This window comes from Triticum aestivum, chromosome 1A (assembly GCF_018294505.1).
Source record: "Triticum aestivum cultivar Chinese Spring chromosome 1A, IWGSC CS RefSeq v2.1, whole genome shotgun sequence".
Taxonomy (NCBI): domain Eukaryota; kingdom Viridiplantae; phylum Streptophyta; class Magnoliopsida; order Poales; family Poaceae; genus Triticum; species Triticum aestivum.
The window spans coordinates 317,907,719-317,935,709 of NC_057794.1; the positions used below are offsets into that span (position 1 = coordinate 317,907,719).

Here is a 27,991-nt window from a genome sequence, read left to right on the forward strand (position 1 = left end):
CGTGTGTCTAGGCTCAGAACGGACAACAGACGGAACTGGGGGAACCCGGAAGGATGCAAGTTTTGAAAATACGATGATGCAATGCGGATGATGACATGGCAAGACGCAACACGCAAGCGAAAGACAAGACAACAACAGCGAAAAACTGAAAGACACCTGGCGCAATGGTCTCGGGGCGTCACAACAACGTCATTGGCGCACTCTGGATGGCTATGTTGGAGAGCTTGACGTGGACACGATGACCCTATGACGATGGCGCCGATGGTTTGCTGCATCTTTATGTTTTCCGGGGTCTTGTGTGACAGCTCCATCCATCATCATCGTGTTGTTCTTGCATACATAATCTCACCGTTCACAAGGATTACCACGCCTCCATCATCAGCTGAGTGGTCCGTCGGGTACATGTGCGCCTCTGATGAGCCCAACGGCCTAATCTTCAGCCTTTACATTTATGTGTTGCTCGCTCCTGACTGCCCCCTTGGAGCACTCAACCGTGCTCTTTTGTCTCCAGATGCTCACGCTAGATGCAATCGCCTCTGGTTGTTCTTACCTTGGTGTGTTTTGTGCCCGTTCTCTTAACCTCCCTTTGTTGCGTACTTGAATTGTGTGTTTTTTTGCATGTGTGTGCTTGTGTGTAGGTCGGACTCCCATAAATTGTTAAAAAAGGAATCTTCATAGACGAGTACGTGTTGGGTTGTGTACGTGCCTTATATTTGAAGTAACGTTATGTAGATTTATTTTAAATTCTCAACCGTCTATCTTTAGCATTAACACAAAATCAATGGATATAAAAGGATGACCTATGGAGAACTATGAAATCTTCCGTCCTTTAATATTAGGTATAGAAAAGGGGGCATCAATCTTTTTTGTGAGTTTGAACATGCTATATATTCATACGCATGTCTAACTATTTTTTTGCAACCAAGGAGATTATATCTGGAACCATGCATGAACTGAGGTAAGTTGCATATTTTTTAATATATACTCATGTACAATGTATATTCAAATGTACCCCCTCCATTCCAAAATAATCGTAGTTTTAGGATTTTCAAGAGTAAAAATTTGTGAAGTTTGAAAAATCCTGAAAGTTCAATTCAAGAGAACGGAAAATGTTAATGCTTCTGCTCGCAAATACTGAACGAAGCGCCAAATAAGCCTCTAGTCACCCGAAACCACGCGAGACTAATGTTTGGTGGTAGGAAATTACGGTCCTGACTCTGGCACGTGTAGCCTATCGGCCCGATGTACAAAGGTCTAAACTGGGGTAGGTTTGTAACTTCACCAAGAGACCAGTCTCAACCGCCTCTGAGAAGCATTCATATGTTGTGGGCGCGTAAACACCCAAGCGCTCGGCCGAAATCTATCCCGCCCACCATTTGGGACACTTGAGATTACTGTCCTACCCCCAACCTGCAATATGTCCGAAATTTTAGATTGGGGCAAAGTTTGTAACTTCCCCCAAATTTCAAACAAGCGTGTCCCAAACCGAAACATTGTTCATCCTTAGTTCCCCTCCCTCCGTTTCCTCATTCATACTCCGTGGGCGCCAAAACGCCCTCTCCACTAGCCGCGAAACCCCAGCCTCCACCTTCCTCCACCCCATCGCGCCCAATCCACCACTGCCCTTCTCCATCACGCTGGAGCTGGTACCCCGCCGTCATCATCCAACACAACCACAACCGTGACGCCCTTAAGGACTTAGCAGCTGAAGCCGAGGCAGAGCTACCTCCACGACGCCGACGCCGACGTGCGCCATACCAGAACCACTTCGACCACGCCGTCCCGTGCCTCACCGCTGCCACTCCACTGTCACAACCGTCCATCGCACCGGAGCTATTCCCGCTACGTCGTTGTTCGCCGCCTTGGATCTGGTTCCCCCCCGCCGACAGACGGCCACCGCACCACACTCAACAACTTGGCCATGGGTTCATCCAAGGCTCCACCGTCCTCCACAACTTCTCGTTTCCAGCGAACCACAAGAAGATCGTTGGAAAAATAGAAGAAGGACACAACACTGCCAACAGAAAGAGGTACTCCTCTTCCCTTATTCATGCAAATCTTACGTCTTTGCTCACACCGTATTCATCCCACAAAAGAAACTACTTGAGCGCTTCGTACTACATCTTCTTCGTGATACTAAATGCACAAGGTTTCCACCCATATACTATTTCACCTTTGCTAGAGGTCAGTAGCCCGCCTGGATTTCAATTCAGGGTCAGTCGAATCGCAATTAAAAGAAGCAACACCCGCTTAGGCGCACGGAGCATCTAGTCCGCCTGTTCGCCGGGGAAGCAGCGCATCGGTGTCTATCATAGGGGTGTGGGGTGCAGGAGCTGCTTGTGCCCGATCTGGAGGTCGGCGGGGCTAGAAGGGATGGCTGAGGGCGGTGCCAAGCACGACGGTGCAGTGAGGTCGAGGGGAGGGCAGAGGCAGGGGACTGGGCCGGTGGTCGCTGGCGTTTCAAGGAAGATCGTAACACTGACTGGCTGGAGGTAGATGAAGGTGATCTACCCGTTCTTTGTACATCGGATGGTGCAGAAAAAATGGACTGACCTATTTGTTTTCAGTTGACTGTTATTTTCATAGGACCAGACCTTGTGGTGTGCTGGAGGAGCATCTGCATTTCCCAGCCATCCCCGTGCTCATATTTCAAAATCCTAGAATCTAGTAATTTCGTGTGCCATGCATGTTGTAGAGCTATCATGTGTCTCCCGTCATTTATTTCTCACCGACCTGCTATCTGCTACCTTTACAATGTACTACTTGTGCACACACTTCACCCACACTCACACTATTGTTTTTTATGCATGGATATTTCAGACTCTGACGCAGTGTTGATGAATACAAAAAAGAGAAGACAGAAGTCGCTCCAGTGTAATTCGAAGATAAGCACTAAGAGTCTCAGCGCTCTAAAGGGTGCAGTGCCAGCAGATGGAGACAGTAAACGTAGCTCTGCAGTTGATGATCTCAATTGCCACACACAACCATCACAGGTGCTTGCTTTAACTTCACACTGTCAAATGTGGTTGCATGTTGCATATGATGTCTAGCTTGTATTGCTTCCAATTTGGTTAAATTGCATTAGCTTACTTTACACATTATACGTTTGATAATGACATGCCTTCCTGCTTTTGATACACACAACATATCTATACCTATACTAATTACAGACTTCCTAAAAAATCCCATGTTAATCAGTAATTAGGAACCGTTTATCTGATAGGACCAACTTATTACGGTGTAGATCTACGCATCTAATCGTTGGACATCTAACCATCAATGAGCCGATGAAAAAAGCAACAAAAGAGACTCCTCCATGCCTCTCCACCCATGTGTGCTTAGCGATTCCTCCTCTTCCCCATATGTCCATGGTCCCTGAAAAACAGGAAAAGCCAATCTACCGCATAGCTAGAAAACCTAAAGATCCTGCAAAAAAAGTCTAGGTCGGTTCTTCCTCAAAAGTGTGCTCACGCTCCCAATCCCGCCGATCTGCTGCCATTGGCATACGCTCCCAATCCCCCCAACTGACCTATTGCAATTGGCACGTTGCTATTGCAGCTCCTCCGCCGCTTCATGTCGCCCTTCGTAACTTCATGCCATCATCCACTTTGAAGATCCGCATGGTGCTGCAATTCGTCCAAGGAGTAAGGGTTCAACCAGATTCCCATCCAATCCATCTCCAACTCTTCCTATTGACCTCGATCTGCTCATATCTTTGTTGCTTCTAGGTAGGGAAGCTTGGATCCAGCAAAAAAACTTAATTAGTAATTAGGCAATGGAGTGAAGGAAGGGTGATCTCATCCCAACGCCCAAACCTTGTTCGATTCCATCTATGGCCGATTCGTACGCCCATCCACAGGCAAGTAACTCTCTTCTCTTCCTTGATGAATTCGTCCTCTGTTCTCCTCCTTGATGAATTCATCCGAGAGCACCCAAATAATTTTGCTTTATCTGTGATCTCTCATCAAGGAAAAAACTGCTCTGTATATGTGTTTCACATCACAACGCTTACGAGATTAAGAAATATAGGAAGCTATGAAGAATGGGCCAGGTAAGATAATCTGCTACTTCTTTGGTGCCAACCTGCAGTAAGCTAGCGTGGTACATACATATAGAAATCAATCACTGCCAACAAGTTCTGTTTAATATTTATAGAAGCTTCATATATAGATGTTCTCCAGATTTAGATGTTGTATGTTGTTTCTTCCTGTATGTGCTAACTCAGATTATCTGCATGTTTTAAGAAATAATCCTTCTCTCTAGGATTAAGAAAAATGTAAGATGCCTTATTGACTTCGCATATTTGGTTGTACTTTGGACATTTAATATATTTTCTAACTTCTAGATTTCTTAAAATCATATCTAGAGTGAATAATATTCTCTTTATATATTTGTAAGAACTTAGTATTTTTGGCTGTGCAAATATTTAGCTTCATGTATGGCTTATTGAGTTACACATGTTTCTGTATATAGTTCATTTGTTGTATTTGGAAACTGATCTAGGTAGATAATCTTTTTAGTACAAAAAAATCATATTAAGTTTTCTTTCAATTGTAATAAACGAGTCCATATCATCTTTTTTGATTTTAATAATTTGTTTGATCTTTCCTTCGCAGTTACAGTATTCAGATATCATATATAGCTGCCACTTACAGAAAATATGGTAAGGATTTTTCAGCTAAACTTTTAGAGTGTCCTCATAGTGATTTTCATGTTTAAAGAAATGGGTTATGCATAGTGATATTCTTCAGTTGGCGCCTCAATATGCTCTCTTTAAATTAGTAGATTTGTGTTGTTCAATTATGTGTAGCAGAATATTCATGCATGCTTCTAGATCTACTTCATCGAACAATACTCTGGAGTCTGCACTAGCATCTAACAAAAAAATCTATGGTGGAACTTACACAATAACCTAACATCTTATGCAGATTACAAGTAGGATTTACAATCGTTTCCTCAAATCATTAAATGGGTAGCTATTGTGAGTTCCAGTATGGTCGTTTATTGATCACAAAGGAATTGCTTCTGCCATTGGAAGTATGACATGAGTCCTGACTTCTGCAGGTAAGGAATTGACTCACTTCTTGGTAGTTTTGTAGCTGTTTGAATTTATCTTCCTGTTGCCACAAATTACGTTACTATTATTTCTACAAACCAATGTAGGAATCTGTAGTTTCTCCATGCTGTAAAAAATTAAAGAGTTTTCCTGATATTCCCCATCACTTTTCGTAACAGAATGTGCATCTTATCTTCACTGATATAAACAATCTCGGTAAGAATCCTCTATCTTCAAACAAACCTCTAACACCATGGATCATTGTTTCAAAATGTCTGGCATGGGCTTGAAGGGACATTATGGAGGCATCAGATGATCGGGGGGATCGACAATGGGAGGCTACCACGACAAGCAACTAGCAAGTAATCTATATTTTCTTTGTTATTATATTTTCTGTTTGTCCTAACTAATTCATGTATCTCACTTTCCACTATTTTTAATATGAATCAAACACCTCACGTATATATGTTTCTTGCATATTTCAGACTGAACTAGAAATAAAACCACATTGACATAAGTAAGAATGATGATGCACTTATCAGGTGTTAAGATGATACTACTCCACAAACAGTGTACAAACTGTAAGAAAGCTTTCAGACATTGTTAAACTTATTAGCCAATGATACCATAGTTTTTGACGAATAGGTTGCTGAGCTGACATAAACCTGAACTCCGCACTAATGTACTTATCTTACAAATGATTTGTCTTGATAAATTCTTCGATCTCAATCTTACAAATGGAAAGAGTCATGGGCCCTCAGCAAAGTCACTTTTTTCTGCACCACTAGCCAGTTTGATATAAATAGATTGTGTTTGTGACTTTTTTGGATGGTACTTCCCAAGTACCAGTTTTTTGTGTGAAAACTAAAAAAAGATTTAGACGAACCTTTAGTCTCTATTTTGTGCATCGAAGGAGAATTTTGTTGGGTAGGGTTGCATCACACAATCCTATATGTTGTCGACCATTGTTACCTGTACATGATGCTACTTCAGAAAATTAGTAATTAATATATACATCTATATATGTATATATTTCAAATTTACAATCCAAGATACTGTGATGTAACTAGCTTGTGCGATGCAATATATTAGTAATTTATAAGCTGTCTATTTTTCAATATGTTGTTGCTTTCTTGCTGGGCTGGAACTACCTTGGTTGTAGCACTCAGTAGGACATTATCCCCCAAAAATCAAAACTACGGGTTCATGGCGATAGTCGACCTACCATGATTGTCTCGCATGGCCTATCTCCACATGTGTGGATGCAAGATCAAGATTATGGTGTAGGTCATTGTCGTGGCTGTGTACATTGGCCAAGGCACTAATGTTATTCTCAATTGTCCCTGCAAAACAAATGTCATTCTCAAGTGATTGAGCTCGACATTCGACCCAAGGAGCATGAACTGACATGATACAACCAATCCATGGATTGTATTCACGTGCCCAACATGTGTCCAATGCCTAACCGGAATTCAAGCCAACAAGGACGCCATCACATAATGATTATCTTTATGGCGCTCTTCATACCCATGGATACATGACAATTTCCAATGCCTAATTGGAATTCAAGATCAACAAGGACGTCAGCAGATAAATTATGTCTTTAACAAAACCGGTAACATTGACTTCGCCGAGACCGGCCTGAGCATGCCGTTTCACTTAAAAGTCTCACTATTCGATTAAGATTTTTTATTGTTAATCCTGGTACACTAACTAAGACTGAGAGGAAACACTCGCATGTATGCTTCTGTCGGTAACCTGTATGCTGCTTTGATGTCAACAGAGAAAGAGGAGCTCTGGACTAGGCATTACATGCTGGACACCATGGACTGAAAACATGAGACATGGATTGACACGGGAACGATGTATTACAATTCCGTTTCCCATATAATCTAAAAGGATGAGTTGGGCTTCCTTTCATGAGCTTCTTTTCTGTAAGGTTCATGTATAGAGAAAGAAGAAACAAATATAAACATTATAGCCTAGATGAGGAATTGAGGATAACGGTGGTTTATCTCAATGCCACATGTTTAGTTGGTGGAGCATGCTCTTGGAGTACGCATGGAAATTAACTTGATGGAAGAAATAACATGGCAATAAGGTGGCTAGATTTTTCTGTTCTATTACACAGTACATTTATGTTTATTTAAAATCAATTGCCAGAAAATTTCATGTTCCAATGAAGGGGATTTTTTCCCCATGATTTGGTGTTCCTTTTTCTTTCGATTTAATATGTGCTTCCAGTGTGCATTGAGAACATATGTAATCATTTTGATCTAAGTGGCGGAAGGTTCCAACGCGAGTCATTATTATGCGATAATAGACAAATGTACTCAAGCATATCATTCATCGCATGTGTCGCTAACTTACTATCCATGGCGGATGGCGCACACATGCTGTTGTATGTTGTTAGCAAATTGAACTCCTTCTGTGATCACCTTAACTTAGACATATTCCTCCAGCTATGACATACTGCTACAAGGTTCCTGCATAATGATATTTTTCACCATATTTATTAAATCGTTTATATTCTCCTCGAGCTTACTTTTATTTGGAAAGGAGAGAGGAAGAAAGGTTGATGACCCAGCATCCAACGGCCAACCCTACATGACATGGAAATCATAATACTAGGTCTTCTGGTGCAAGTTTTATGTATGATAATATTTGATTACAAAAAACAAGTATTTCCTTAAATTTAACCAGGCGTAATGATTCATGAATGCATAAAAATGGTAGGCATATATGCATGCACTTCAAAAGTACAATATGAAGTAATTTCCGTAGTTGCTCTCTATTTTGTATGCTAATTATCAAAATAGTTAATCAGGGTCAAATTGCGCTATATATATTATAGGCAAGAGAGACCCAAGATCAAACATTACAATTGATTACATCAAAATGGAAGTCCCATATGCTACAACATGACATGTCAGCATCAATTCTTTTAAGTTCTCCTGTGCAATAGAACAAGGTTTGACTAGGTTTCAAATTGCCCCAATATGTATGTAGCAATCCCAAATAGAATATAACTTAGGTGTCATGGACAAAGCAAGAACAGTCGAGGTGTAATGATTCTTCTATGCAACATGATAAATATCGGCCATGTTTCATATAATTATTGCAACAGGAATACACATTCTGAGGATACATGTATCAACCCCAAATAGACACTAACAACTCAATTCACATACAAGACATCATAACCTTCGATTAGTAATGTTTACAAAGAGAAATTGAAGAAAAGAAAGTGAAGACAATACAAAAACAAAGTTACAAAGCAAACATATATCATGCAATCTGTTGAAGGGAATATCCCCTAAGCAAATATAGGAGTATAGCTCCAGACTTCAAAATCATATTTATACATTTTTATATATTTTTAACTAGCCCGTGCGAATGCATGGGTTGACGACTAGTGTCTATTAATAAGTCTCCATCATATCTATAATTTTTATTGTTTCATGCCAATATTATACCACTTTCACATACTTTTGGCAACTTTTTAAATGATTTATTGGACTAACCTATTGATCCAGTGCCCAGTGCCAGTTCCTGTTTTCTGCATGTTTTTTGTATCGTAGAGTATCCATATCAAACGAAGTCCAAATGCAATAAAAATACGGATATTTATTTTGGAATATTTGTGATTTTTTGGAGTTGGAATCATCGCAAAGGGAGGCCCACATAGGGCACGATACACCAGCGCATGGGCCAGGAGCCTGGGGCGCGGTGGTGGGTTGTACCCACATCGTATGTCAGTTGGAGCTATACTTAGGGCACATCGAAGCTTATATCCGAAAAAAATCATGTTAAAATCTCAGCGCAATCGGAGTTACGGATCTCCGGGAATAGAAGAAACGGTTTTTGGCTAGATCTGGGGAACGAGAAACAGAAAAGAACAGAGAGGAAGATCCAATCTCGGAGGGGCTCCCGCCCCTCCGCGGCCATGGATACCAAGGACCAGAGGGGGACTCTCCTCCCATCTAGGGGTAGGCCAAGGAAGAAGAAGAAGAAGAAGGAGGGGGGCTCTCTCCCCCACGCTTCCGCTGGCGCCGGAGTGCCGCCGGGGGCAACGATCGGGACATCGATGTACATCAACAATCTTGCTACCGTGAACACCAACTTTCTCCCCCTCTATACAGTGGTGTAACACTTCTTCTCCCCGCTGTAATCTCTACTTAAACATGGTGCTCAACTCCATATATTATTCCCAATGATCTATGGTTACCCTATGATGTTTGAGTAGATCCGTTTTGTCCTGTGAGTTAATCGTGATCTTGGTTGGTATGATTGTATATTTTATTTATGGTGCTATCCTACGGTGCCCTCCGTATCGCGCAAACATGAGGGGCCCTCACTATAGGGTGTTGCAATATGTTCATGGTTTGCTTATTGTCAGTGTTGCGAGAGTGACAGAAACTTAAACGCGGATAGGTAGGCTATGTCGTATGGGAGTAAAGAGGACTTGATACTTAATGCTATGGTTGGGTTTCATGACCATAATGATCTTTAGTAGTTGCGGATGCTTGCTAGAGTTCCAATCACAAGTGTGTATGATCCAAGTAGAGAAAGTATGTTAGCTCATGCCTCTCCCTCATATAAAATTGCAAAAATGATTACTAGTACTTGTTATCGATTGCCTAGTGAGGGAGTCCTAGATTAGGGGGTCTCCGGATAGCTGGACTATATCGTTTGGCCGAACTGTTGGACTATGAAGATACAAGATTGAAGACTTCGTCCCGTGTCCGGATGGGACTCTCCTTGGTGTGGAAAGCAAGCTTGGCAATACGGATATGTAGATCTCCTCCCTTATAACCGACTCTGTGTAACCCTAGCCCCCTCCGGTGTCTATATAAACCGGAGGGTTTAGTCCGTAGGACAACAACAATCATACCATAGGCTAGCTTCTAGGGTTTAGCCTCTACGATCTTGTGGTAGATCAACTATTGTAATACTCATATCATCAAGATCAATCAAGCAGGACGTAGGGTATTACCTCCATCGAGAGGGCCCGAACCTGGGTAAACATCGTCTCCCCCGCCTCTTGTTACCATCCGCCTTAGACGCACAGTTCGGGCCCCCCTACCTGAGATCTGCCGGTTTTGACACCGACATTGGTGCTTTCATTGAGAGTTCCATTGTGTCGTCGTTGTGAGGCTTGATGGCTCCTTCGATCATCGGTAACGATGCGGTCCAGGGTGAGGTTTTCCTCCCCGGACAGATCTTCATATTCAGCAGCTTCGCACTGCGGGCCAACTCGCTTGGCCAGGAGGTCAGGTTTGGAAACTTAAACTACACTGCCGACATCCGCGGAGACTTGATCTTCGACGGATTCGAGCCCATGACGTAACTCTGCCGCCGGACAGTGTTCGGGATATTACACCCGCAACTACTCCGGCCCTTAATCCGTAGCAAATTGCGCCATCTGAGGGCGGGTGGATAGGCCCCGCCATGGAGGCCGCACTCTCAGTGGCGATAGAGCCGAATACTGACTTCACCCCTTGCGAGAGCCATGTTGCCGAAGCATTGGATTCGTCCCCGGCCACAGGCTCCAAGACGCCTGCGTCCGTGCCTATCGAATCTGATTGGGCACCGATCATGGAGTTTACCTCCGCGGATATCTTTCAACACTCGCCTTTCGGTGATGTGCTAAATACATTAAGGTCTCTCTCCTTGTCAGGGGAACCTTGGTCGAACTATGTCCGACTAGAATGGGATGCGGACGACGAAGAAATTCGCTGCTCACCCACCACCCACTTAGTAGCCACTGTCGATGATATAACCAACATGCTCGATTTCGACTCCGAAGACATCGACGAAATGGATGACGATGCAGGAGAGGAATAGGAACCAGTGCCTACAGGGCGCTGGACAGCCACTTCATCACCTGACATATACATGGTGGATACACCCAAAGAAGGCAATGGCGACAAGACAGCGGAGGATGACCCCTCCAAGAAGCAAACAAAGCGTCGGCGTAGGCGCCGCCCCAAATCCCGCCCTGGAAAAAAGAGCGATAACTTCGCAAGAGAAAATAACACCCCAGTCGACTCCGGAGGAAACGACGACCACACTGACCCAGCGGCAGAGCACGATGAAACTACAAACGGCGAACATAGTACGGATCTGATGTTCGAACACGGCAACGCAGAGGATAAAGCTCATCAACCTCCCTCTGGGGAGGAAAATAGTCCGGACGAAGATGCACACATCATCCCGGAAAGGCACTTGGAACAAGAGAACCTCCGCAGAAGGCTTATTGCCACAGCGAGGAGTCTGAAGAAGCAGAAGCAAAGGCTTAAGACCGCACAAATACGCTCAACAGCAGGTGGAACAAAGTGCTCGACAACGAAGAAAAGTATGGTGGAAGTTACCACACAAAGAGCTATCCAAAGCACAAGCTATTACCTGAATTCGACGATGAGGCCGTAGAGCCCACACAGCCGAAAAATAAAACGGCCAACCGGTCGGATCAACCACCTTGTGGCCGCGATAGAGCGGCTAACAAGGCGGCACATAAGTCAACACACGATCTACGTGAGGACTTGTGCCAAAAATCCAGTATGACCAGATCCATCTATGGATCTAGGAAGCGCGCTCCGGCACAAAATCAAAACCGAAAACTACAACCGTCCGAACGCCATGATACATCCAAATACAGGGGTGCCGCACACCCCTTATGTTTCACCGATGAGGTGCCGGACCACGAATTTCCAGAAGGATTCAAACCAGTGAACATAGAGGCGTATGACAGGACCACAAACCCTAGGGTCTGGATTGAGGACTTTATCCTCCATATCCATATGGCTCGCGGAGACGATCTCCACGCCATCAAGTACTTGCCCCTCAAGCTTAAAGGACCAGCTCGGCACTGGCTGAAAAGCCTTCCCGAAAACTCAATTGGAAGTTGGGAGGAGCTTGAGGATGCTTTTCGGGCTAATTTTCAAGGGACCTATGTCCGACCTTCGGATGCAGATGATTTAAGTCATATAATTCAATAGCCCGGAGATTCATGCCGAAAGCTTTGGAACAGGTTTCTCACTAAGAAGAACCAAATCATCGACTGCCCGGACGCCGAAGCCTTAGCAGCTTTCAAGCATAGCGTCCGAGACGAATGGCTCGCCAGACACCTCGGCCAAGAAAAACCAAGAACAATGGCAGCCCTAACAAGCCTCATGACCCGCTTTTGTGCGGGCGAAGATAGCTTGTTAGCCTGCAGTAGCACCAGCAATCTAAGCACATCTGAAGTCAGGGATGGCAATGGAAAAACATGACGCAATAAATGCAAGCCTGGAAATAAAGAAGACAACCCAGATAATACGGCGGTAAACGTCGGATTCAGGGGCTCTCGACTAGGTCAGCGGAAAAAGCCTTTCAAAGGCAGCAGAGATGGACCGTCCAGCCTAAACAAGATTATAGACAAACTATGTCAGATTCATGGCACCCCTGATAAACCTGCATATCACACCCACAAAGAATGCTGGGTCTTCAAGCAAGCCGGTAAGCTAAACGCCGAACACAACGGGAGGGAGACACCAAGCGAAGACGAGGACGAACCTCGCTAGCAAAGCACTGGAGGACAGAAAAAATTCCCACCAGAGGTTAAAACAGTAAACGTGATCCACGTGACGAAGGGGAGAAGCAAACATGCACTCCGAGACATACGCGCCGTAGAGCCCGTCACCCCCAAGTTCAACCCCTGGTTGGCCTGCCCGTTCACTTTTGATCGCAGTGATCACCCGACAAGCATCTGGCATGAAAGATTGGCTACCTTGGTGTTAGATCCAATAATAAACGGATACCATCTCACATGAGTCCTTATGGACGGCGGCAGTGGTCTAAATCTGATATATCAGGACACACTCCGCAAAATGGGGATAGACCCGGCAAAAATCAGCCACAGTAATACTACCTTCAAGGGAGTGATACAAGGCCTAGAGGCCCTCTCCATGGGCTCTCTAATACTAGAGGTTGTATTCGGTTCACCCGACAACTACCAAAGTGAGAAGTTAGACTTCGACATCGCTCCTTTCGAAAGCGGCTATCAGGCACTATTCGGAAGAACATCTTTTGCTCGTTTTAATGCGGTACCACATTACGCTTTTCTTAAGCTTAAGATACCTGGTCCACATGGCACCATCACTGTTAGCGGAAATATTGAGCGTTCTCTACACGCAGAAGAACGTGCGATAGCTTTAACAGCCGAGCACTAGACGACCTCACCAACCAGAATAAAATGACAGGTCATCAAGACCGCGGACACGGTTAGACGAGTCCGGCGCATCACTAGATATACCTGAGATTGGTTTGTTGGTTAAACCCTCATAGACGGTACCAGGGTCTTCCCACGTGTAATCAGGGCAAGTTCGGCTCAACCTGACTTATCTTGAATTTTAATGGTTTATCGAGAATAATCATTTTTTTGGCATGACAACTTTCACCGAAGTTCTTCTCTTTTACAGATGACAATCGTGCTGCACCCGTCCAGGACACGGCACAATGGAGACACAGGCGCAGACGTGCAGCAAGGACCCGCTCAAAGGTTTCTTTTCAGATTAAGACCCTGCGTAAACCTTTTTTTACTGTCTCTTGTTGTTCACATCCTCCGAATACTTAATACAACCGAGAAGGATGCTGACGTTATTGGCATTCCGCCACGTCAGAATATTGCATGTACCTGGACACTCGGGGTTTATTATTAAGGGCATTGTTCACCCGAGCATATGTTATAAAGACCGAATACCTTAGGGAGTGTTCGGCGTCGCGAGTTTGGCCTTATATGCATCAGCTCCGAATCATGTCTTTGGTCAAATGTTGGGTTGGCCCGGCTCCCGTGTTTTGCTACCTTACGTTCCGCTCTATCGGCTAAGGCGGCACCGGGAGAACTACTGCGATTGTGCCCTGGTTCATCCGGATGAGCACCTCAGTAGAGAAAACCGAAAACTGACTGTCATGATAAAGCGCGAGACTGGTCAACCACTCGATGACTTAGCGGAATCTTCGGGATTCCTCCGCATTAGCGAAGGGCCGTTTCCCGGTCATGTACGTACGCGCACCTTATTCGGAGGAGCGCGGAGGTACCCAGGGCTATATAGTAGTCCCACTGTCAAAATCCTATGGCTAAGTGAAAGTGTTAAAGCAATATAGCCTGATTGCCTCGTTCGCTGCGCTACCACCTCCTTAATGGACCAAGACGTTGGATCAAGTGTGAATATGCGTTTTTGCAAACACCCTCGCATTATATGCGTGGGGGCTGAAGCCGACGACTGCAAACTTTTAGGTTATATACATATATACATAAACGGCCGCACAGGAGGCATCATAGTACTTTTAGGCAAAAGTATAAACACAACCCTTATAATTCAATAAAACATTGTTTTTACAATGTGAATACATGTCACTAGAACATAATATTCTTCGAGCACTGAGACTCTATTGAATGAGCGCCTTCAAGGACTTCTTCAAAGTAGTGCTCGGCAGATACTCGGCCCACGGCCGAACTCTGGTTTGCAATAGTGGTGGCCTCCATATCTACCCAGTATGTCTTGACATGGGCAAGTGCCATCCGTGCACCCTCTATGCACGCCGACCTCTTCATAGCGTCGATGTGCGGCACAACACCAAGGAATTGTTGCACTAAACTAAAATAACTATTCGGCCTTGGCCCTTCTGGCCACAGATGATCCACAACAGACCTCATGGCAAGTCTGGACAACCTATGGAGCTTGGACCACTCGGCCATTCGCTCATTCAACAGCAGCAGACGCACTAGAACATTGAACTGTGACCAGAACAACTTTTCCACTTCACAATCTTTTTGATCCTTGAAGTACTCAGCCGCAACAGCAGCACTTGCTGCCAAATCCATGTACGCGTCTGCAGAACTCCATAGTTGATCAAGAGGGGCATACTTTGGATCTCCGAACTTCGTCCGCAACAAAAAGGGCTTCCCAGCCGTGATATATCCAGCTTGACACAGCTCCTCCTTCACCGCCCTGATTTTAGAGCGGGCTTCATTGGTTGCTACCATGGCCTTCTCCAGGTCCGTCGCCTTCACTCGGCTTTCTCTTTCAAGAAGCTGGTAACGGTCGGCGGCATCTTTCAACTCAAGGGCCATCTTGGCTATTTTTTCCTTGCTTTGGCAATGTGCAGCCTGTTCGGCTCTCAGCTCTTCGATCGCCTTTAGAGCGGCCGCATCACTATTCCTGGGTTGTTCCTTGGCTTGGGCAAGTTCCGCCCGAAGGGTCTCCACAGTGGCAGCTCCATCTGCAGTCACAACATAATAAAGATACTAGCATCATGCTCCTCTTACTATGCGTTGATCACCGGAGAAATCACATACCCTGTGCCTCGTCGAGCCGCTTGTTGACAAGCACGATGTCGGCATCTGCCGCATCAAGTTGCCGCTTCAGCTCGGCAAACTCACCAGTCCGGCTAGCCACCGGACCTTCCGCCACGTGCATATGAAGGCGTCCTCATTATTACCTGGGACTATGATCCTTTGTTTGCCGTCGGTCTTGCCAGCAACTAGAGTCTCAAGGGCTACTATCTGCATAGGTCACACCGAACGTGTGCGGTACCGTAAAAAACATACACTATTTCACGTACCTCAAAGCCTTTCAGCAGACTCATAAAAGCTTCATGCAACCCGCTTTCGGCGGATGAAATCCTCTCAATCACTGTACCCATTAGCGTACGATGTGCTTCTAAGATGGCCGCTTGCTCCAGAAGATCCTTCAGTGCGTCCGATCGCACATCGGACGGTTCCGTACTCTTTCTGTTGCTCTCTCTAGGAGCCGAATACTGAGGACTTCGGGTGGCCGAAGGATTACCCTCTGGCCTTGGCAGATCAGGAGAAGCCATCCGTGACGACACTTCGGGGTCGCCCGCCTCATGAGGCGGGGTGGCATGGGGAGGTGTTTCGCTCTCCATCATTTCCTGAAGAAGATCCCCCGAAGACGAACTCTGTCGAGATGGGCTACGATCCGGACTACAAAATATATGCTTTGGTTATTGTCTTTAGAAGTAATGTAGGATATTTTTACTATCAAGTACCTTTTGTTTACTTACAACTCGGTAGAGGGCTGATCCCCTTGCGGGCACTGTGCGGCAAGAGTACCCTTCACGGAGGCATTAATTCCCCCGGTTTGGATGAATAATGAGTGAGGCCTGCTCTCAGCCTCTTTATTCCCCCCTTTATCTTCCCCTGAGGGCGCCTGATAAGGCGCCGACTCGAGCATTGTGGCTAGTACTGGATCGGCCGAGCCTTCGGGAAGGGGGGCTGAACACCTGATCATCTTTGCCTTTGTTACCCAGTCCTGGTCAAAGAGCGACTTTTTAGAATGATGTTGTGATAAATAAAAAGACAGCGTGTTCGGCCACGAGATTACTTACTTGGGTATATGTGTGATTACAGCTCAGACCCGCATCCTCGGTGGTGTCCGGACACTTTCTTTGTGGTCCGAAGAACAATTTTTACATCTCTTCGAGCGTCATGCTGAGGAAGTGCTGAATAGTTCATGGTCCTTCCAGGTTGAATTCCCACATACAGAGGGGTCGACATTTGCAAGGCGGGACTCGACGAACTAGCATGACTTTCATTACCGTAACCAGGCTGACATCTCTCTCGAGGAGATCTCGGATGCGACTCTGCAATATCGGCACATCATATACTGGCCCCCAGTCCAGCCCCTTGTTGATCCATGACGTCAGTTCTGGTGGGGGGCCCGAGCGAAAGGCAGGGGCGGCCACCTACTTGGTACCCCGGGGAGCTGTGATATAAAACCACTCCCATTGCCATAAACTGGACACCTCCGGGAAGGAACCTTTTGGCCATGGAACATCGGCGCCTTTGATTATTACGACACCTCTGCACTCTATGTGTCGCCCCTCAATCATCTTCATCTTCACATTGAAAGTTTTGAGCCATAGGCTGAAGTGTGGGGTAATGCGGAGGAAGGCCTCACACACGACGATGAACGAAGAGATGTGAAGGAAGGAATTCGGGGCCAGGTCATGGAAATCCAACCCATAACAGAACATGAGCCCCCTAACAAAGGGATCCAGAGCGAGGCCTAGCCCTCGGAGGAAGTGAGAGATGAATACAACGCTCTCGCCAGGTCCGGGAGCGGGAATGACCTACCCTCAAGCAGGCAGCCTGTGCGAGATTTCGCCGGTCAAATACATGGCCACTCTTAGCTTCTTGATGTCTTCCTCTATGACAGAGGAAGGCATCCACCGACCTTGAAGGTTGGATCCGGACATGGTTGAAGGTCCGAAGCGCCTGACCTGAGGCTTGGGTGTTGGAACTCGATGCAGGGGAAGGATTGGATTGAGTACGAGAGGGAAAAAAGGACATGCCTTGGCCTCTTTATAAAGAGGGTGAATATCGAGCATCCTCCTCATGGCCGTTTGGGACTTACCTAAAATCGAGGAGTCATACCAACAGGCACTATTGGCTTACCCACGTCCGTATTGATGAGAATCCCGTAATAAGGGGGACACGATCTCTGCTTCGACAAGACGTATGAGGAATACCGCCTCGCAATATGTGCAGTGTTAGTTGAGAAAAACGGTTCGAATAATGACCGGGCCATGGCATGATGTCATGTTGCTAAACGTGTCAGCAGACTAGATTTGTGGAGATATTTTCTCTGTAAGGTGGTATGTGGAACTTGTTTTGCAGAGCTGGACACTATCCTTGTGTTCAAAATCTTCTATGGAGTATTCGGAGGAAGAACCCGCCTTGCAATGCCGAAGACAAATCTGCGCGCCAGACTCATCGTCATTGAAGCCTAGTTCAGTGTCTACTGAGGGAGTCCTGGATTAGGGGGTCTCCAGACAGCCTGACTATATCCTTTGGCCGAACTGTTGGACTATGAAGATACAAGATTGAATACTTCATCCCGTGTCCAGATGGGACTCTCCTTGGTGTGGAAGGCAAGCTTGGCAATACGGATATGTAGATCTCCTCCCTTGTAACCGACACTGTGTAACCCTAGCCCTCTTTGGTGTCTATATAAACCGGAGGGTTTAGTCCATAGGACAACAACAATCATACCATAGGCTAGCTTCTAGGGTTTAGTCTCTGCGATCTCGTGGTAGATCAACTCTTGTAATACTCATATCATCAAGATCAATCAAGTAGGACATAGGGTATTACCTCCGTCGAGAGGGCCCGAACCTGGGTAAACATCGTGTCCCCCGCCTCCTGTTACCATCTGCCTTAGACGCATAGTTCGGGACCCCCTACCCGAGATCCGCCGGTTTTGACACCGACACCTAAGGACAAATGACTTTCTTATTAACAAAAGCTTTCCACTTTTATTAGCTTGCAATTTATTCGTAGTTTTATTACCGCAAAGTACTTGTAGATTTATTCCTACAAAATACTTTCATACTTGTTTCGGGTAAAGCAAACGTCAAGCGTGCATAGAGTTGTATCGGTGGTCGATAGAACTCTCGGGAAAAATTGTTCTACCATTAGCTCCTCGTTGGGTTCGACACTCTTACTTATCGAAAGAGGCTACAATTGATCCCCTATACTTGTGGGTTATCAAGACCTTTTTCCGGCACTGTTGCTGGGGAGTTATAGCATGGGGTGAATATTCTCATGTGTGCTTGTTTGCTTTATCACTAAGTAGTTTTTATTTCCTGTTCTAAGTTGTTCTCTATCTTTAGTTATGGATATGGAACACGAAACACCCAAAAAATTAGTGGTAGTTGCTACTCATGGAGATGGGGAACCTCCTAAAACCCTCGATGCTCGTTATGTGAAAAATATTATGCAGTACTTTGATAATCCTGAGAAAACCCCATTCAACTTGATAATGGGAGTAACGTTGGATCAACATGAATACTTTAAGGATTATCGCTTGACTCATAAAGGGAAATTGTTATGGGATCAAATTCATATGTTGCATTGGTATGCTTGGGATTTATGCCAGAGATATGATTATACTTGTTGCTCTAGGATGAATGCTCCACATCTTCCCTTTTCATGTGCATTTTATGATAATGAAACCTTGGCTTCTTATGCTAGAGGTATATATGATTACCATGATGTGGAACGAATAGAAGAATTTGTTGCTTTTAAGGGTGCATGTGAAATTGAATCTTTGTTTAAAAAGTTTGAAGATTTTGATGATTCAGTTTATAGACCTGAAAATCTTGCTATCCTTAAATATTTCTATGATAATTATAAATACAATTCCGATATTGATGCGTTCATTGAGAAAGTCTCCGCTTTGCAAGAAGAGACTAATATTTTGTAGGAGTCTATGGAAGAAGGAATTGATGAAACTGTGAGCTCATTGGATGAGAAAGATGATGAGGAGAGCGAAGAACAAGCGAAGGAAGACCGGATTGATCACCCGTGCCCACCTCCTAATGAGAGTAATCCTCCAACTCATACATTGTTTAATGCCCATTCGTTCTTACCGAAGGATGAATGCTATGATAATTGCTATGATCTCGTTGATTCATTTGAAATATCCCTTTTTGATGATGCTTGCTATGCTTGTGGCCATGATGCCAATGTAAATGATGCTTATGGAGATGAACTTGCTATTGTTCCTTATATTAAGAATGAAACTGTTTCTATTACACCCACACATGATAGTCCTATTATCTTTTTGAATTCTCCCAACTACACTATATCGGAGAAATTTGCACTTATTAAGGATTATATTGATGGGATGCATTTTTCTATACCCATGATGATTTTGATCAATATAATATGCATGTGCTTGCTGCACCTACTTGCAATTATTATGAGAGAGGAACTACATCTCCACATCCTTATGTTTCCAACACGATAAAATTGCAAGAAACTGCTTATGCTATGTATTGGCCTTTACTTGATGTGCATGAATTGTTCTTGTATGACATGCCGATGCACAGGAAGAGAGTTAGAATTCGTCATTGCTTGATATATGTTGCTTTGTGCTCACTACTAAATGCCAAATCATTGTTAATTCAAATTGGCTTTGATATACCTTGGGATCCGGGTGGATTCATTACTTGAGCACTTTATGCCTAGCTTAATGGCTTTAAAGAAAGCGCTGTCAGGGAGACAACCTGGAAGTTTTAGAGAGTCATTTATTTTTGTTTAGTGCATTTATATAGTTTAAAAAAATATATAGAGGGGAACTTAAAACATCACAAAAAGAAAAGTGAAAGCAAGATAGACGAGCATTGTGAAAATGGGGGATGTCCTTGAACTTTGTTCATGCCCATGGAAACTTTATGAACCTTGAATTGCAAAAACAATTAAAGAAAATAATTACCCCCTTGTACAGTTCCATTGTATTATAAAAATAATGTGCCAAGATTTTCCTTTAGGATGTTTACATTGCTTGTTGGTTTGTGCGGTGCAAAACAGAAACTTTGGCTGTAGTGCGCGATTTTATATTCTTTATTGGAACGTCAAACGGTTATGAAACTTTTTTCACCGTATTTCTATAAAAAAATTTATTTTCGCTAATTTGTTCAGATTTTTGGAGTACGAGAAGTATGGTGAATGTTCAGATTACTACAGACTGTCCTGTTTAAGACAGATTCTGTTTTTGATGCATTGTTTTGCTTGTTTTGATGAAACTATTGATTCTATTAGAGGATTAATCCATGGAAAAGTTATATTACAGTAGCTACAATGCAAAAACAAAAATATGAATTGGTTTGCAACAGTACTTAGAGTAGTGATTTGCTTTATTATACTAACGGATCTTACCGAGTTTTCTGTTGAGTTTTGTGTGGATGAAGTGATCAAAGATCGAGGAGGTCTCGATATGACGAGAAGGCGGAGAGGCAAGAGCTCAAGCTTGGGGATGCCCAAGGCACCCCAAGTAAATATTCAAGGAGACTCAAGATTCTAAGCTTGGGGATGCCCCGGAAGGCATCCCATCTTTCTTCATCAAGTATCGGTATGTTTTCGGTTTCATTTCATTCATGCGATATGTGCAAATCTTGGAGCGTCTTTTGTGTTTATTTTTCATTTTTCTTTTATGAACCATGCTGGTATGAGATAGTCCATGGTTGATTTATAGAATGCTCATTGCACTTCACTTATACCTTTTGAGTATGGCTTTATAGAATGCTTCATGTGCTTCACTTATATCATTTGAAGTGTGGATTGCATGTTTCTCTTCACATAGAAAACCGTTGTTTGGATAATGCTATTTTGGTTCACTTATATTTGTTAGAGCATGGTTGTCGGTGTCAAAACTGGCAGATCTTGGGTAGGGGGTCCCGAACTGTGCGTCTAGGCGGATGGTAACAGGAGACGGGGGGCACAATGTTTACCCAGGTTCGGGCCCTCTAGATGGAGGTAATACCCTAAATCCTACTTGATTGTTCTTGATGATATGAGTAGTACAAGAGTTGATCTACCACGAGATCAGAGAGGTTAAACCCTAGAAGCTAGCCTATGGTATGATTGTTGTTCTTGGTCCTATGGACTAAACCCTCCGGTTTATATAGACACCGGAGGGGGCTAGGGTTACACAGAGTTGGTTACAAGGAAGGAGATCTACATATCCGTATTGCCAAGCTTGCGTTCCACGCCAAGGGGAGTCCCATCCGGACACATGACGAAGTCTCCAATCTTGTATCCTCATAGTCCAACAGTCCGGCCAAAGGATATAGTCCGGCTGTCCGGATACCCCCTAATCTAGGACTCCCTCAGTAGCCCCCGAACCAGGCTTCAATGACGATGATTCCGGCGCGCAGATTGTCTTCGGCATTGCAAGACGGGTTCTTCTTCAAACTCCGAGTACCTGTTAAATAGTGTCCGAGTTCTCGTAAATGTTGCGCTTCCTGGCTTCTGCCTCCAATAATGGCCATCTTCCACGTGTCAAGCGAATGTGAGGAGCCAGGGTGTTTTTACATTGTCCACCCCATCTATGTGAATGAACTGTCTATTAAAGAGACGAGGACCCTCAGATCCAAACCACACCATCCTCCCTCAGCGAGCATTCATCGGAGCGCGCCCGAAAAAATCCATCCCAACATGGCCGGCCAGCGCAGCTCCTCCTCTCGCTCCCACAGCCCCAAGCCCGGAGATTGGGAGAAGTGTTCTGTCCCATACAACCAATTAGTGAAGCTACAGACCCAAGGATTCATCCCTCCAGCGTATATGGTACCGGTTCGAGCCGGGCTCGCCACCTATAATGGCGGGGAGCAAGCGGAGAGCTTTCCCGACCCCTCTAAGGGAGAGCGGATATGCCTTGTCCCTTATTTGTTAAGGGGGACTCGGATTTCCAATCCATCCATTTCTCCGAGGGCTCCTGGAGTTCTACAGCCTCCAGTTGCACAACCTCACCCCTGCCTCCATACTGCACATCGCTGGTTTCGTAGCCCTTTGCGAGCTGTTTCTGGGTTGAGAAGCTCATTTCGCGTTGTGGAAGAAGTTGTTGTGCCTTGTGCCCCGTACACAGAGGGGATCAATATATCAAGTGGGTGGAGCTGAAGTATGGTGCATCGCCGGGACCGGATACCTATCCGGTACCCCGAAGAAGACGTCCGAGGACTGGCCTTCAGAGTGGTTTTATATGGAGGATGTCCCTCTCCCGGATCCTATCCGGACTGGTCTTCCTGAGTTCGACAACGCCCCTTTGAAGAAACGCCTAAGCTGGCGCCCATGGTGCCCACAGGAGGAAGATGATAGAGAGGTATTTTATCTGATGGGCCGAATAAAGTTGCTGGCCAAATCAGGACTGACCATAACCGAGGTTATGGCAATATGCATTATGCGGGGGGTGCAGTCACTTCAATATCGAGGCCACCCCATGTGGCACTTCAACGGGGAAGATGATGTCACTCGCTGCGAGCACAAGGGACCGGACTCAGTTGCTGCTCTAGCAAAAATTCTATCTGATCTGTATAAGGGGGAAGAAGAGGAGTTCCTCCGCATTAAGCCATGGGATGGATTCTCCATGAACAACCCTCGAAGCTGGGTGAGCTTCTGCTCTTTTTACTTCCGTCCTATCTTTGTTTTCGTGATAAATATTTACCTTGCCGTTTCATCGCAGGAACTGCGCAAGGCTGTAGGGGAGATCAATAGCCCACCTCCACAACCGGAGGATCCTGAACGGGTCCTCGACCCCTGCCTCAAAGAGGATCCGGACATATTCGTGGAGCTGATTGATAGGATTTTCTATCAGCTAAGCTGTGATGACGCCATGGTGGCCATTATAGCCGACTACCCTGGGCTACTCCCAGCCTCGCAGGTAAATGAGACCGGAGTCCTTACCTTTGAAAAGGTTTTCCATTTATGCACTTCACCTACCATATACAAACGGTGTTTTATAGGGAAGGCCCTCGGGACGCCATGCCGAGCCCGCGGCGACTCGCCAATAAGGGGTTTCAAAGCCGGACAGGCTAAAAAGGAAGGCGGTCCGGACGGAGACGCCGGCGCAGAGGTATGATGCAACACCTCGCTCCGTGGTTGTCGTCTTTAAAAACATAATAACACCCGTGTTTACTAGAAGGAAGAACGCTCGCCGGACAATATCCGGAGAGGCCGCCGATCACGCCTCTACCAGTCGGGCTGCAGGGCCGGACACAGAGGCGGAAGCTAACACGAGGCACACTCCAGATGGTCCTTCTACAAAGGATGCGGATAAGATATCCGCTACGAATTCCGAAGTGGAGAGCGCCATGAATCACAGGCGTCGCCGAGCCGTACTCCGTGACGCTTGTTTCTCCCAAGAGGCGTTTGATGCATTCAACTCAGGAGATGTGTATATCCGTGCTGCTCAAAATGGTCTAGCCAGAGCCACGGACCAGTATGTAAAGGATGTACAGGTAAGAAAATTTGATGAGTATATATATCAGTAGCCCCTGAGACTTGAAACAGTTGGCACAACTGATTTAAGGATGAGTTATTGTGCAGGTTCTTACAGAGAAGAATACTCGACTGTCACGGGAGCTGGAGGAATGCAAGACCCAACTTTGGGCCGCCGTTGCCGCATTGAAGGAACCTGAAAAGTCCCCAGCTGGTAACATTTGTTTCAAAGAATGATAGGTACCATATAGTGTGCGGCATGGCTATGGATCTAACAATAGATATTGCAGATGACTCCAGAGAGAATCCGGAGGACCAGCATGTCGTACGACAGCTAAAGGCTGGCGAACGCGTGCTGACTAAGGTCATGCAGGAGAAAAACAATCTCTAAGACACCAATACCAAGTTGAGCGTGGAACTGAAAGATGTTCGAGCCCAGCATGCAGACTCCATGAAGGAGAATAAGCGGCTTCGACGCGGCATTTTCAGTAAGTGCTTGAACGAACCCTTAAAAGAGTGCGGTGAAGAAGCCGGCTAACAGAGTTATGTCTGCAGGTATGTTGACGGGTCGTCCCGCGGAGGAGATGCCCGGGTCTGCGGGTGATCTTCTACCCGAGCTCTCACAACTGCACGAACAAGTTCGGCAGGTGATGCAAAGTATTGCCCGGGCCTTGTGGCCATCCGTCTCCTTGACAGCAGGCATTGGAGAGCTTGTGGAGAAGCTCAAGGGAGCACGGCGGCGCTTTCAATTATGGAAGATATCGTCCTGCAGTCAAGGTGCCAGGGAAGCCTAGGCCATTGTGAAGACACGGTATATCAAGGTTGACCCAAACCACACGGCCGAGGTCGGACTTGTGGGGCCCAATGGGAAAGAGATCCCCGTTAGCTTAGTGTATGGGCAAGTAGAATTAGCCGCAAAGTATTCCCAACAGGATTGTAGGCTAGACAGCCTGTTGGATGGTATAGAAGAGGAATTTAGTCAGTCTAGATGACTATTTAATTAAAGTGACATGTATAATGCCTTCTAGCCGGATTGTAAATCATTTGTCATGGCGGAACTTTTCGCTTCAACCTCGGGACCCGATAGTCCGGAGTGTATCCGAATACCCGCTCAGTTATATAAGAACCAGGGTATGCGTGGAAACCAGGCGTAGGGGTCATTAGTGCTTGAACAGACAAGTACCCAACTAGTTATGTTATTACATGGGTAGTAAGAAACATCTTCCAGGGAGAATAGTTCCGTTAAGGGCTCCTTTCCCTAGGTACGCATGCCCTAAAGTGCATGTCTGGACTGCGAGAGGAGACGCAGGAAAAAACATCTAGGGGCACATATGGAAAATAAATAAAAATCATCTTTTGTTCACCGACCGAATATTCCCTTAAGAACGCTAGCTTTCGGCTTCATCCAGTTTGAGGTACACATCCGGCTGACCTGGAAGTAACAATCGCAGAGGTGCTCCCCTCATGGCCTAGCCGAATTAACGGGAATGTAGGGCATAAATACAAGAGCCAGGCAACCCAGCTTGGCCAAAACTTAAGTCATATCGATGCATATAATGGCGAAGAAAAGGTACATGCGGAAGAATAACTCATGTGTGGGGCATGAAGCCCAGATAAATAATTAAGCTTCTGTGTAAGAAGCCCCCAGTTATAATGAGCGCGGTTAGCACGTCAATAGTGTGCAAGCAAGGCACAAGTTGGCCCTTGAAGGCCTTGAGAAAGAATAAAAGAAAGAAAGAGAGAAAAGACAGATAATGTATATGCAAAAAATGGACAGAGGAAGGAGACGAACATAGAGTCCGGCACTAGGCGTAGAATATTCGGAGCCTAGCTGCGTTCCATGGGTTCGGCTCAAGTCGATTATTCGATGCATCCCGCAGACGGTACGCTCCACCGGTCAGAACTTGGTCAATAATGAAGGGACCTTCCCATTTGGGCTCGAGCTTGGTCTTTTTCTTCTCCGGAAGGCGTAGAACTAGCTCGCCAACGTTATAAGTTTTGGGCCGTACTTCTCTACTTTGATATCTTTGAGCCTGTTGCTAATAGAATGCGGAACGGGCTTTTGCCACGTCGCGCTCCTCCTCCAAGGTGTCCAGACTGTCCTGCCGATAGAGCTCAGCTTCTCTTTCTTCGTACATGCGCACTTGAGGTGAGTCATGAATTATGTCGCAGGGAAGAACCGCCTCTGCGCCGTACACCATAAATAAGGATGTGTATCCAGTAGTACGATTTGGCGTGGTCCACAGCCCCCAGAGTACGGAGTCGAGCTCCTCTACCCAGTGCGTGTTAGACTCCTTTAAGGACCGCACTAATCTGGGTTTGATGCCGATCATGATAAGACCATTTGCTCGATCAACTTGGCCATTAGTTTGTGGGTGATAGTCAGAAGCATAATCGAGCGTGATGCCCATGTTGCTGCACCAGAGTTTTACCTCGTCGGCCATGAAGTTTGTGCCGTTGTCAGTGGTGATGCTGTGGGGGACGCCATAACAGTGTACAACCCTGGATATGAAGTCTATCACCGGTCCGGATTCGGCCGTTTTAACAGGTTTGGCTTCTATCCATTTGGTGAATTTATCCACCATGACCAGTAAGTATTTTTTTCTTATGGGTTCCCCCTTTAAGGGGACCAACCTTGTCAAGCCCCCAGACCACGAAGGGCCAGGTAATGGGGATTGTTTGGAGGGCGGTGGGTGGCATGTGGCTTTGGTTTGCATAAAGCTGGCAACCGACGCAGTGTTGGACCAAGTCCTGTGCATCTACACGGGCCGTCGGCCAATAAAAACCTATACGGAAGGCCTTGCTTACAAGGGCCCGGGCTGCGGCGTGGTGGCCGCCGAGTCCGGCGTGAATTTCTGCCAAAAGCTTCCGCCCTTCCTCTTTGGAGATGCACCTTTGAAGGACTTCGGTAGTGCTTTTTTTATATAGCTCTCCCTCGTGGACCCAGTAGGCTTTAGATTGTCGCACTATGCAGCATGCCTCATTTTGGTCCTCGGGAAGTTCCTACCTAGTTAGGTAGGCCAGGAATGGTTCTATCCACAGGGCAATGATGGCCATTATTACGTGGGCTGAAGGTGTTATTTCGGTGGCAGAGCTTCCGATTATGTCAGAGTGTTCGGTATCGGGCATTTTGGCCGGGTCCAGACTATTGTTACCGGTGTCCCCTTCCCATACCATGGATGGCTTAAACAAGCTCTCCAAAAAGATGTTGGGGGGGACTACATCGCGTTTTGCGCCAATGCAGGCGACGATATCCGCCGCCTGATTGTTTTCCCAAGCCACATGGTGAAATTCGAGCCCCTCGAACCAAGCTGACATCTTTAGGATGGCGTTGCGATAGGCCGCCATTTTCGGATCCTTGGCATCGAAGTCTCCATTTATTTGGTATATTGCGAGGTTTGAGTCCTCACGCAGCTCCAGGCATTGAATGCCCATGGAAACTGCCATCCGAATACCATGTAACAGGGTTTCGTATTCGGCTGCGTTGTTGGAGTCTGTATACAGTATCTGCAGTACATATTGAACTGTATCTCCGGTTGGGGATGTCAGGACGACGCCAGCCCCCAGACCAGCCAGCATTTTGGAGCCGTCGAAGTGCATGATCCAATTGGAGTATGCGTCGTACTCTTTAGGGAGTTCGGCTTCCGTCCATTCGACGACAAATTCGGCCAATACTTGCGATTTAATGGCTCACCGGGGTTTGTATGTTATGTCGAACAGGAGGAGCTCAATGGCCCATTTGGCAATCCGGCCCGAGGCATCACGGTTGTTTATAATATCATTAAGTGGCACTTCCGAGGCTATTGTAATTGAACACTCTTGAAAGTAGTGTCATAGCTTCCAGGATGCCATGAATACTGCATAGCCTACCTTTTGATAATGTGGGTATTGTGATTTGCATGGAGTGAGGACAGTGGATACATAATATACCAGCTTTTGAAGGGGGAATTTATGTCTGTTCGTTTCTCGTTCGACGATGAGCACTGCGCTTATAACCTGATGAGTTGCCGCAATGTACAACAACATTGGTTCGCCGATGTTTGGCACGGCCAGGATTGGGTTGGATGCCAGTATGGCTTTTATTTCTTCCAATCCGGCTGTGGCAGCGTCCGTCCACTCAAAGTGTTCGGTGCGCCGAAGGAGGCGATAAA

The 27,991-nt window shown here is 45.7% G+C and overlaps 1 long non-coding RNA gene across 3 annotated transcripts; it reads left to right on the plus strand.

The window, feature by feature from the left end:
- Positions 1 to 3,309: 3,309 nt before the first annotated feature.
- Positions 3,310 to 7,368, plus strand: LOC123048360 (uncharacterized). Of its 3 annotated transcripts, none has more exons than XR_006423279.1 (7): positions 3,310 to 3,443; positions 3,559 to 3,644; positions 3,729 to 4,051; positions 4,617 to 4,663; positions 4,929 to 5,064; positions 5,349 to 5,418; positions 6,840 to 7,368. It is a non-coding gene; the product is annotated as an uncharacterized lncRNA (long non-coding RNA). The 3 variants fall into 3 exon arrangements; XR_006423277.1 differs by adding an exon at positions 5,236 to 5,272 and having other exon boundaries at positions 3,319 to 3,644; XR_006423278.1 differs by having other exon boundaries at positions 3,322 to 3,644.
- The last annotated feature ends 20,623 nt before the right edge of the window (positions 7,369 to 27,991 follow it).